This window comes from Nyctereutes procyonoides, unplaced genomic scaffold (assembly GCF_905146905.1).
Source record: "Nyctereutes procyonoides isolate TBG_1078 unplaced genomic scaffold, NYPRO_anot_genome, whole genome shotgun sequence".
NCBI classification, from domain to species: domain Eukaryota; kingdom Metazoa; phylum Chordata; class Mammalia; order Carnivora; family Canidae; genus Nyctereutes; species Nyctereutes procyonoides.
Window position 1 is genome coordinate 24,631,081 of NW_026575020.1, and position 10,265 is coordinate 24,641,345.

Here is a 10,265-nt window from a genome sequence, read left to right on the forward strand (position 1 = left end):
TATAAACACATTCATGTAAGCGCATATTACAAATACATACACACTGTACTCATTGTGCACATGTATATATACACAAATGATGAAGTTTTGGAATATAGGTGAGCTTTGGTGGGGTGAGGTCCAGAGCCGATGATCAAGAAAGAATTCTTGTGGGGCAGCCCCGGTGGCTCAGCGGTTTGGCGCCGCCTGCAGCCCGGGGTGTGATCCTGGGGACCCAGGATCGAGTCCCACATCGGGCTTCCTGCTTGGAGCCTGCCTCTCCCTCTGCCTGTGTCTCTGCCTCTCTCTCGCTCTCTCTGAATGAATAAATAAATAAATCTTAAAAAAAAAAGAATTAAAAAAAAAGAAAGAATTCTTGAGATGTCTTTGGTGCAAAATGGTGGTTTTGCATGGACAGGACCTGTGGGCAGGAAGAGTGGCTGCCCTGGGCCTGTGAGGGGTGGCTGATTATATACCTGGGAGTTGGGAGGGGTTTGAGGATAGCATACTTCCTAAGGAATTTTGGAAGCAAGGTTTCCAGGACCTTGAGGGGGCCAGCTATTGTTGGGAAAAGGTCACTTATTACTGCCTAATAAAACCTGAATCATGAGACCCTTCAGATGTGCATCAGTGGGCCATGTGCTTGGGGGACGATTGCCAACATGTATCTTGGGTGGAGGCTAGAGATGAAGGAAGTTTCTAAAGGATTTTTATATGTTAAAGTGGACTTGCAGGATCCTGGGCGTTGGGATAAGATTGCCTTTTGCCGTTAGCAAAGTATGAACATAGAGGCAACTGAGTCTGTAGAGGAATGTCCCTTTGCCTGTTTCAAGGACTTGTCAATGGGCTGCCCTGGGCTTGCGCTCTGTCCTCAGCTAGCCCTGTGTTCCCCCATCACACATATGTATCACAGATTATCACAGATCCTGTATAATACAAATATGTGTATCTAAACACTCATATAAGTACACACACACCCAAACACGAGCATGCACATTTAGGCCATTGAAGAGATCGGGAAGACACAGAGGGGATCAGTGAGTGGATTTGTGTGGTTGGAGCTGGGATTGCAAAGGGAACTTGAGGCAGGTTATGGAGGGAGGACTTTGAATAGCAAATAACAAGAATATTGTACTGCATGGAAAGAGACCTGGATTTGGAGTTGGATAATCCTGAAATTAAATCACAGCTCTGCCATTTACTAGCTGTGTGACCTAGAGCAACTGAGCTAACTTCCCCGTGCCTCAGTTTTCCTGTCCATAAAATGGGATGTTGTAAAGATGTAACTAAGGTACAGATATTGTAGGTGCATAAGTCACAGCTGTTGTTATTATGAGGTGTAAGTGAGGACTAAAGTTGTTTGAACGGAACCTTGACCTCTGAGAACAGGAAGTGGTGTTTCAGGAAAAACCCTTCATATAGACCAATATTATCGTCATCATCCCCTCTGAGGTCAGGAAATCAAGACCCAAAGGAATGAAAACTGTTGGCCCCAGGCAGGGCGTGCAAAGATGATGCTTGCACAGTAGGACAGATGGTAGGACGGTAGGACTTGTGCAACAAATGTAAGCCACGTGAGCCAGGCCTGGGAGCCAGCCCCTATCAGAAAACCCAGCTTGTTGGGACTGCCTACTGTCAGCTGTATTGCGCCAGGGAGCTGTCCTGCAGCATTCCTGAGGACTTTGAGGCCCATTTGCTTGTTATGCAAAGCAGGGCCAGAGTCTGCCAAAAGGCCATTGTTCTGGCCCCTGGCCATCATCAGTGGCACCCAATGTCTCCAAGAGACCTAAAACCTTACCCTTTCCTCTTAGCTGGACATGGGTGCCAAGTCCCCCAGCTGCCTTTCAGGAGCAGACAGGAGGGACTGCAGGCCTGGTGGAAAGAATACTGAGCTGAGAAATCTAATTGAAAGATCTAGATTCAAGTCCTAACTTGGCTACTTACTAGTTGTGAGGTCTTGGGCCAGTCATTTCCCTTTGCTGAGGCCTGAGTTTGCCCCTCTGTTCAATGATAATGGTAATAACAACCACAAGCCGCATGCAGATGTTTAGCCTGCAAGGGCATCCCCACCAACCCCATCTGAGAGCCCAGCAGGAAGCAGAGGCTTAAGAGGAAAGAAAGGAAGAAGGTAATCTTCGCCTCAGGACCTCCTGGGTGCCACACGTCCTCTCACATAAACCCCACACCAGTGGTTCCAGGCAGGTTTTTCTTGTGCTCATTTTACAGATGAGGCAACTGAGAGACTCATAAGGACCAGGCACTGTGATTGGAAGCTGGGTCCGGAACCACAGCCCCTCCTCCTACCTGCAGAAGCTGCTTTCTAGGCTTTGAAAAGCCAAGGATTGTTTCTCAAAGGAGGGAAGATCGCGTCTCCCCCGGAGGAGCCCATCTCCTAGTCAGAGAGTTCTATGATCCAAACAAACACTGTGACCAGCTCTATAGCCTTATCACCACTCCCCACCCAGAACAATCTGATTAAAGATTGCTGTCATCAGTGAAAGGTCTTTCATAAAAAGTCTTTGCTTTCCACAAACACAGCTTCCTTGCCAGACAGAACACACTCCCCACTTCCCACCCTTCAAAGGTCAGGACAGGAGGGAAACTTTGTCACTGTCACAGCTAGGGGAGGCTTGTCAGGCAAAGTCCTGCTACGCTTATCAACCAGGAATGATCTCTTGAGCAAACGAACTGAAGTCAAACCCAGAGAGAACATTAATTCCTTGATCTTGAGACTCAAGCGACCCCGGAGAAGAGTCCATTACTCAGTACTAGCCACCAAGAAATAAGAGCGGCTGTCATTTATTGAGCACCCAGCCCCGTCGGCCTCTTTGCACACTGGTTGCCTTCTAGCTCTTCCCACAACCCAGCGAGGTAAATTCAAGTGTTCTCTTCTGGTTACATTCCCAGTTCCTTTTCTGCTTTATACGGAGAGAACTGAAGCTCAGAGAGGCTGTTCTGAGAGGCCCAGGGTCGTGTATGTACTAAACTTACAAAGCCAGGATTCAAACCTGGCTTTTTTGATTTCCTTTTTTTTTTTAATTTTTTATTTATGATAGTCACAGAGAGAGAGAGAGAGAGAGAGAGAGAGAGAGAGAGACAGGCAGAGACATAGGCAGAGGGAGAAGCAGGCTCCATGCACCGGGAGCCCGATGTGGGATTCGATCCCGGGTCTTCAGGATCGCACCTTGGGCCAAAGGCAGGCGCCAAACCACTGCGCCACCCAGGGATCCCTGATTTCCAAACCTCTGCCATACTCCTCTGTTAAGTGTTTGATGAATGAATGAATGAATGAATGAATGAATACTGGATGAATAATGAACGGAAGGGATCAGGTTCAGAGACCCAAAGATTGGAAACTCATATTTACCTTACTATCTCCTCCTGGGTCTGTGGCCTCCGCACAATATTGAGATAGGTGAAATCAGTTTAAAATAAATGTCAAGGGGCAGCCGGGTGGCTCAGCGGTTTAGCACCTGCCTTCAGCCCAGGGCGTGATCCTGGAGACCAGAGATCGAGTCCCACGTCGGACTCCCTGTATGGAACCTGCTTCTCCCTCTGCCTGTGTCTCTGACTCTCTCTCTCTCTGTGTCTCTCATGAATAACTAAATAAAATCTTTTTTAAAATAATAATAAAATAAAATAAATAAAATAAAATAAAATAAAATAAATGTCAAAAGAAAGTATAAAATAGAAAACAGAGAAGCCTCAAAAGAGCTGGGTATATGTATCTAAGGACACAATCAATAGAGTGAAAAGGCAACCTATGGAATGAAAGAAAAATATTTGCACATGATATACCTGACAAGGGGTTAATATCCAGAATAAATAAAGGACTCCAACAACCCAGCAATAACAAAAACAAATAACTTGTTTTAAAAATGGGGAATGGGGTGCACCTGGGTGGCTCAGTGGGTTAAGCGTCTGCCTTTGGTTTGGATCATGGTCCCAGCGTCCTGGGATTGAGCCCCCTCAACTCTCCAACCCTTTCAGGAGCTCCCTGCTCAGTGGGAGTCTGCTTATCTCTCTGGCCCTCCGCCTGCTCAGGCCTGTGCCCACACACACACTCTCTCTCTCTCTCTCTGAAATAAAGTTTTTTTAAAAAACAAAAAATAAATAAAAATGGGGAAAGGGTCAATAGACATTTCTCCAAAACATATAAATGGTCAACAAACATATGAAAAGATATTCAACATCCCTCATTAGGGAAATAGTGAAATGCAAATTTAAACCCCAAAGAGAGATATCACCTCATACCCATTAGGATGGCTGCATTAGGGGATCCCTGGGTGGTGCAGGGGTTTGGTGCCTGCCTTTGGCCCAGGGCGCGATCCTGGAGACCCGGGATGGAATCCCACATCGGGCTCCCTGCATGGAGCCTGCTTCTCCTTCTGCCTGTGTCTCTGCCTCTCTCTCTTTCTCTCTCTGTGACTATCATAAATAAATAAAAATTAAAAAAAAATTTAAAAAAAGGATGGCTACATTAAAATGGACAAGCAAAAAAAAAAAAAAAAAACCTCACAAAAGCAGAAAATAAAAAGTGTTGGCAAGAATGTAGTGAAATTGGAAACCTCAGGCACTGTTGATGGGAACGTAAAATGGTGCAGCCACTATGGAAAACAGTATAGAATTTCCTCAAAAAACTAAAAATAGAATTATCATCTGATCTAGCAATCCCATCTCTGGGTATATAGCCAAAAGAATTGAAATCAAGTTTTGAAGTGTTATGTCGTAGCAGCATTATTCACAATAGCCAAAAGGTGGAAGCAACTCAACTGTCCGTGGATGAACAGATAAATAAAATGTAAAATGTGTTGTAAGCATACAATGGAATACTAGCCTTAAAGAGGAAGGGAATTCTGATGTGTGCTGTAATGTGGATGAATCTGAGGACATTCTGCTAAGTGAAATAAGGCAGTCACAAAAAGACAAATACTGTATGATTTCACTTATATGAGCTGTCAGGAGTGGACCTGGAGGGGGTGGCCTGGCTGACTCAGTCAGTAGAGCATGTGATTCTCGATCTTGGGGTCATGAGTTCGAGCCCCACGTTGGGCATGGAGCCTACTTAAAAAAAAAAAAAAAAAATAGAATCTATAGAACCAGAAAGTAAAATGGTGGTTGCCAGACCCTGGGAGAAGGGGGGTTGGAAGTTATTGCTTAATGGGTATAAAGTTTCAGTTTTGTAATGAAAAAGTTCTGGAGAGTGGTTGCAAAACAAAGTGATTATACTTAACAGCACTGGGCTGTACACATAAAAGTGATTAAGATGATAAATTTCATGTTCTGTATATATTTTTTAAAGATTTTATTTATTTATTCATGAGAGACACAGAGAGAGAGAGAGAGAGAGAAAGAGAAAGAGAGAGAAACAGGCAGAGACACAGGCAGAGGGAGAAGCAGGCTCCATGCAGGGAACCTGACATGGGACTGGATCCCGGGTCTCCCGGATCAGACCCTGAGCTGAAGGCAGGCGCTAAACAGCTGAGCCACCCAGGCTGCCCTGTTATGTATATTTTATCACAATTTTTAAAAAGAGCTAGGCATGGAAACTCAGAGGAAAAGGGGACAGGCTTGGTGCTCAGTAATGCAGGGAGGAGGTTCTCAGGCTGATTATATCTAAATGAGTCTCAGGGCCCTATTAGCATCAGAACATTCCCTGGACTCTTGCCCAGGCTCAGCCTCCAGAGTAGGTGGGCAGGAGCAGCACTGGAAGGGTTATTCCCTATCTCCTCTCCACAATCTTGATGGTTGTGAAAACCCATTCACTTCTTTGCCTTATTACCTGACCAGTGGCCCCCATTGTCCTATCTAAAGATCCAGAGACCAGCTCCAGAACATGATGGAAAGAGGGCTTAACTCTCTGGCATGAACCTTATAAATTATCACATAGACACCCTGATCACCCACCCATCCATCTATCCAGCCAGCCAGCCATCCACTCATTCATCCTTTCAACATATATTTGTTGGGTATTAGCTCAAGAGGCTGAAGAGCTATAGGGGACAGCCATACAGAATGGACTCTACCCTCACAGAACTTATAGTCTAGTGGAGGAGTATGAAATGCAGTATCATACGTGCTGTGATGGGGTCTTCTAGAGCACTTAGCAGGGGACTTGTTCTAGCTGGTGGTAAACGTTCACAAAGGAAGTTCACTCTTTGGCTGAGACTTGAAAGATAAACAAGATTCAACCAGCAACATGGGCAGAGGGAGGCAAGGAGAGTATGCCTAAGAGAAGCAAGTGCATAGGCACTTCCTGGAGACTTTGGTAAATTCAGGGTCAGCTGAGAATCTGGAAAGAGTCGAGTCAGGGCTGGAGCGGTCAGGGCTGAGGCAAACAAGAAAGCAAGTGAGACAGGGAAACTAAAGGGCCTGGTGAAAAACTGCTTTTTTGACTCCTTTTTGTGCTTCTAGTCTTCCTAGGACCTGCACACCCCACCTTATGCATGCCTTATTGCACAGATAATGTCTGTGAAGGAGTTAATGATTTCTTTGAAGTCTTTCAGCACAATGGATAATATCTAAGGAATGACCTGACTGGGTGGTCCTTCATGAACGTTTTCTAAAACCATTGACTCATCAAGACCCTTGGTTCCAGGGCTTAAGTGACTTATGGAGAACACCTAAAAACTCTCATTTTTCTTCATGGATTATTACTTGAGAAGACACGTGCACCAGATCACTGTCCTTAATAAAAACCCCAGACCCCAAGCAAAGACAAGACTCACTCTCCTTCCTCTTGGGTCCCCCTGACTCTCTGTCTCTATCTATACTTTCTCTGTATCTTTAATAAACTGTCTCACTTTCTCTTGGCTCATGTTTGATTTCTTTTCTTTTCTTTTTTTCTTTCTTTTGCTGATCTTCTCTGTATCGTTCCAATTTTAGTATATGTGCTGCCGAAGCGAGCATTCACATTTAATTTCTATCCTGCGCAAAGCCAAGGACATTCTTGGCTGGTTCTGTGGGACCTTCTCTGTATCCTCAAAGCTGGCCAGCCTGCATCACGAGGATGGAGTCTTATAGGGTCATTTAAGCACCTTTTGAGCAGCCCGCAAGGTGCTATGGGGCAATATGAACATAGAAAAGATAAAATGGGCATGCTCAGTTGGAAAGGCAGTGGATGACAAGGGTCCCTGGAGTCAGATACTGGGTCCAGAGCTCTGAGCAAGATGCCTGCCCCCTGACTCAGTGTAGCCTCCCTCCTGCCTCTGGGCAGGCTAGACACCCAGGAGGAACACTTCCAGTGCCAGGACACATATCACCTTCCATGGGGGCCCTTGAAAAAGCCGCAGTGTGCCTTCCTGCCATGCTACCCAGGGTCCTTTCTGTCCAAGAGAACGCTAACACCCTATTCTTCAAAGATCTGATGGCCACCCCACACCCTGTGTTCTCTCCTTTAGGCCGGGCAGCCCCAGGTCTTACAAATCATTTCTGGTGCTCGCTACCATGTCCAGCCTTTCCTGCCTTTCTAGGACCACTTGGATTGTGCCTCTGCAGACTCCAAGCCTCACCTGCTCGACCCCGGTTGCCTCAGGGGCCTTTGTCCAAATGCCTGCCCCTGTATCTAGGTCCAAACTTCCTAAAATCCACCTTTGCGCCCCAGCCCCAGCCTTGGCTCTTTTGCCAGCTTATCTGCTTCTTGATTCTGAGGATAGGCCTGTTCTTGTAAGTCAGGGACAGTCTCCTGTCCAGCTGAGAACTCGGCTGTTCTCAGGTGGCCCTCTCCAGTAAGGTGAATGGTCAAAGTGCAGGGTAGGTGTTTTTGGTCAGGACTCCTCCCTGAGATAATGCAGAGGACTGTCACAGAAGGGACGCAGCAAAGGCTAAAGAAGGACAGACACAGCATCCTGCCATGGGTTGTTTACAGTCCACTAGGAGCCATAGAACAAAACAAAACAAAACAACAACAACCCAAACACAGTTATTTGCAATATTAATTGAAGGAAATGGAGGGGGGGGCAAAGTGAGCAAGCCTGGGGGAGGGGCACCTTGGCTGTGACCGCCAGGTGGGAGGGAAAGTCCTCATAATGTAAGTGCTGACTGGAAACTGCCCGCTGGTTTCAGGACTCTGCCTTTAAGATGAATTGATCAGGGATCTCTGGGTGGCACAGTGGTTTGGCGCCTGCCTTTGGCCCAGGGCGCAATCCTGGAGACCCGGGATCGAATCCTACATTGGGCTCCCGGTGCATGGAGCCTGCTTCTCCCTCTGCCTGTGTCTCTCTGCCTCTGTGTGTGTGTGTGTGTGTGTGTGTGTGTGTGTGACTATCATAAATTAAAAAAAAAAAAGATGAATTGATCACTGATGGAGACTGGCTTCTGGTGATGCAATGCCACCGGGCTGCCATTGGTTCTCAAAAGAGGTTCAGCAAGGTTTCCAGGGGTCTATGACTTTGAAGGGAGTTGCAAGTGTGAAGCCTGGTGGGGAAGGCATCTCAGTGAAAGTAGCTCCCTAACTGGGAAACACTGAGTTTTGCCCCAGCGTCATCACAGGGACCCACAGCATGGAGGCATGGAGGGCTGGGCAGAGAGCACACACAGTCTCGGATATGAATCTAGATTCTCTTGGTTACTCGCAAGTGACCCCGGGTAAGTGACTTGACTGCTCTGAGCCCACATCATAGCTTGGTATGGACAGCTGGGTAAACTGGGATACAGGCTACACACATACTGGATGTCCTCCTTCTGCAGGAGTCCCAGCCCTGCTCCCCTTGGGGCTCCTCTCTAGCCTCAGGCCACAGAAGAGGCCACCCCTGAGTTGAGACAGAATTCAGGTATTGTCTTGAGTATCTGAAACCCTTTGTTTATATCCCTGTGCCTCCTGTGGCTCCTTGCCTTGCCCTAAGCAGGTGGCAGGTCGGCTGAGTAGGAGGGGAGGAGTCATAACCTGCACAGGGGTGTAGGGGCGGCCAGTCTGTCCTGTCTTGCTGTAGCTTCCACCCGCCTGGCCCCACGACCCAACTCCATCCATAGCTCTCTGCTCTCCCTGCAGAGGACACTGGGGGGTCTCTCTCACACAGATCTCCCTGGCTCCAGGAGTATCTCGTTGGCATAGCATACCAGACCATGCTGTTGCTCACCCCGGAAATGTGGTTATTGGCTCTCCATCCTACTTCCCACACACTCATACTCCAACCACAGAGCACCTTCTGTTCTTTAAACTCCACCACGGTTCCGCATCCTTGCCCAGGCTGCATTTCCATCCTGAAACACTCTCCAGGCACCACCGATCATCAACAGAATCATGGAAACATGGATGGAGCTTCTCCTGTGTGTAGTATGGGGTGGGCAAGGGTGAGGGCACCAAGAGGCAGAGGCTCTGGGTAGACAGACAGACACCAGCAATTCCTTACAACCCACAACCTGCCCCCTCCAACACAAACACCTCTACCCTCAGGTCTTAGCTTGCTCCTCTCTCTGCTAGTGATCCTCCCTTCAGCATCTGGTGACCAAATTAGACTCAGCTTCCAAGGTTTAGCTGAGTCTCTAAACCTTCTCTGGGAGCCCTTGCCCCATGCTCCTCGTTCTCTCCTTTTACCTGGTGCCCCTAGGTGGGTTTAGACCTCCTCGGGGCACTCAGAAAGCATGTTTGAACTCTGGCTGGCTCTGTGTCCTGGGGCCTCAGTTGTCCTGCCTGTGAAAAGGAATAGTTCCACCTAATTCTTAGCATGTGTATACAGAGTAAATGAAATAGTACACTAACCAACTTGTTACAAATGTTCAGTGTTACCAGCAGCATGTTGATTTCTGCATCCTTAGCACTGAACACAGTGCTGAGTCTATACTTGGTGCCAAACGCTTGTTTGCTGACTGGGATGAGTGAAGGGATGGATGGACGGTGTATGAATACAGAAATCTTTGCTGGTTTTGTATGGCAGCTTGGGGTAGGGGTGGGTGGGGAACCAGAAAGAATATTAAGAAACTAACCTTTATGATCAACATACCAGAGGTTGTCTAATTTATGCCTCCTAATGGGAAGATATTTCAGCAGAACAAGGAAGTAGTTATTCAGAGAGGTTTAGTCAATGGATCAACGTCACACAGTGAATAAGAGATAGTCAGGACCAGTAACTTTGACAATTTCCTTGATACTTAGAAGGAAGAGGAGGACTTGCTTCAAACTGGCTGCCTTCAATCTTAGACTGGAAACTCCTGGAGGGCCAAGTGTCTCTGGAGGCAGGGCTGCCTCTCTGGAACCAGTATGAACTGCTCCGTGGATAACTGGCTTCGGAGGAATAACAGGAAAGAAAGGAGACTGAGCTGAGGAGGGGGCCGGGGTCTTGCCCCGC

The 10,265-nt window shown here is 47.2% G+C and overlaps 1 long non-coding RNA gene across 1 annotated transcript in view; it reads right to left on the reverse strand.

Moving 5' to 3' along the window:
- LOC129517719 (uncharacterized) overlaps positions 1-10,265 on the reverse strand; it is a 59,263-nt gene that overhangs the window by 23,417 nt on the left and 25,581 nt on the right. The gene's annotated exons all lie outside the window — the stretch shown is intronic.